Source organism: Petaurus breviceps, unplaced genomic scaffold (genome assembly GCF_028583685.1).
Source record: "Petaurus breviceps papuanus isolate PSGF00001 unplaced genomic scaffold, PetGlider_PUasm1.0 551, whole genome shotgun sequence".
Classification (NCBI taxonomy): domain Eukaryota; kingdom Metazoa; phylum Chordata; class Mammalia; order Diprotodontia; family Petauridae; genus Petaurus; species Petaurus breviceps.
The window spans coordinates 31,314,168-31,316,828 of NW_027186372.1; positions in this window are offsets into that span (position 1 = coordinate 31,314,168).

The window sequence follows — 2,661 nt, forward strand, 5'->3', positions numbered from 1 at the left end:
GGTGTAGGAAGGAAGGAAGGAAGGAAGGAAGGAAGGAAGGAAGGAAGGAAGGGAGGGAGGGAGGGAGGGAGGGAGGGAGGGAGAGAGGGAGGAAGGGAGGGAGGAAGAATTTTAGTGCTTACTATGTGCTAGGCACTATGCTAAACACTTTACAGTATTATATCATTATATCCTCATGCCAATCCTGGGAGGCAGGTGAAATTAAGATCCTCATTTTACTGATAAAAAATCTGAGGCAGGCAGAGGTAGAGTGACTTGCGCTGGGTCATACATCTAGTGAAAGTTCAAGACAGGATTTCAGAGCAGGTCTTCCTGCTTTCTGCTCCTTCCTTCTATTCACTAAGCACTAAAACGGTTGAAGCTCAGGGCAAATTTAACCCAGGTCCTCGTGGCCTCATTTTTCTCTCTTGCAAAATAAGGAGATTTGACAAAATGATCCCAAAGTCTCTCTCAGCATAAACAATTTCAGCTTTCTAGTGCACCCAGCCTGCTCTAAAGTAGGGGTACGCCTGCAAGTTGAGCTTACTGACAAAAAAATTATTTTACAGGAAAGTAATTTCTGTTTGTTAATGATATCTCCCAAGAAGAAGGGACACATCCTCTCAATACTGTTATTCTAATTCTAAATACTTGTTATTCTAAAGTCACCACTAATCTCCTTATCTCCCTTATTGAAAATGAATTACTGATTTTTAAAAATAGCACAAATAGTATGCAAACCTAACCAATTTCTACAATAGAAGATCAACTGGCTTATTTATTTCCTCTGTCTCTACCCACCCCACCAAAATTGCCTTTCCTTATTTGGCACTAGGTCTGAAAGGGCCACTGCCCTGTCAAGGGCAGGTTTGGATTTAGTTCTCCAGTTGAGACGTCTGTTCATTTAAATTTAGGGTATTAAATTGGCTCTGAAAGGAGTTCTGTCAAATTAAATTTTCACACTCATGATTTAAAGAATCCTTGAATTTGTTTATGTCTGCAGCCTCCCAGAGATAAAGATGCTGGTAGGGGTGAGACATGAGAGATTGGGAAGGGAGGGTAGGTAGAAACCTGAGACCATGGAAAATCAGAGCTGGAAGGGATTTTAGAACATGAAATTTCAAAAGTTTGAGATGGGCCTCGATCATCAAATGTCAAGGAATCATCAAATGTCTGACAAAATGGGAAAGAGCATGGAATTTGGAGTTGGGAGACCTGAATTTGAATCTCATCTCTGTCGCTTAATACCTGTGAGATGTCAGGCAAATCATTTAAACTCTTCTGTTAAATGAAGGGTTGGAACTAAATGACTTGTTAAGGTCTCTTCCAACTCTGAATGTGGGGTTCTATGATAATCAGATGACAGAATATTGCAGCTAGAGGGGACCTTAGTGAACATCTATCTGAGTTATTAGTCTATAGCCATTCTTTGGTACTTAAAAATAAATCACCTCCTTCGGAGGCCAAGTCAGGAAAGCAATCCTCCCCAACTCAGCACATCTCTATCCCTCAGCCTCTAAAACCTATATATTCTGAAAAATTAAGTTTTAAATGTTCAAAGCCAAGTATATAGTATTTTCCCTCAAGCTTGTTCCTTTTGATTTCACTATTACTACCTGATGGAAAGATGGTTGCACCATCCTTCATCTTATCTCATGCTTGAAACCTTGAGGTTATCAATCAATTGATGAGCGTTTACTAAGCTCTATCTTTATCTCTTTGTTTCCTTCATTTTTTTCTATCCAATCACTTTCTAGCTGCAACAGATCTGGAGAACAGATCGAGAAGAGAAAACATAAGAATAATTGGACTAAATGAAATTTCTAATCAAAAAATAATCTTGATACAATAATACAAGAAATAATTAAAGAAAATTGTCCTGAAGCATTAGAACAAGAGGAGGAAGTAGAAATAGAAAAAATCCACTGGTCACCACCTGAAAGAGTTGCTATGAGGAAAACTTACAGGAATCTTATAGTCAAATTCTGAAACCCTCAGATCAAGGACAAAATATTAAGAGAAACAAGAAAAAAAAACAATTTACATATGACAGTACCACAACCAGGATTACACCAGACCTGGCACTGGCCACAGTAAAAGATCTCAAGTCTTGGAATGCTATATATTAAAGAGCAAAAGAACTGGGCCTCTGGCTGAAAATGTCATACCCAGAAACGCTAAGAATAATTCTAAATGAAAAAGGGACATTTGATCAACTGTCAGACTTTCAGGACACTGTTAAAAAAATGATCTCCATAGAATATTTGACATACAAGAGCCAAGAGAAATATGAGGCATATACCAATGACCAATTACAAAAGATGAAATAAGGGTAAAATGTTTACCTTTTATGTATGGAAAATGTAAAATCTATGTCTAAGATTGTTATTAGTGATTAGGTAGCTTATAAGAAAGATTGAGTATGATATGACTTTAAAAACTAAAACAGTTCAAGAATAGCCAAGAGTAATTATCTTATACAAATAAGGTGAAAGAGGAAAAACCAATACAGAGGAATTAGATGGGGAAGTGGGAATCAGGAATTAAGAACACATATATATCTAGAAGAGTATAAAAGTCTTCTAAGTTAAAAAAATAAAACTCTAAGAGGATAGGGAAGGAAAAGAGGATAAAGGTGGGATCTTCAGAGGGGAGGGTGAGGAAATAGATTAAAAGGGGGAT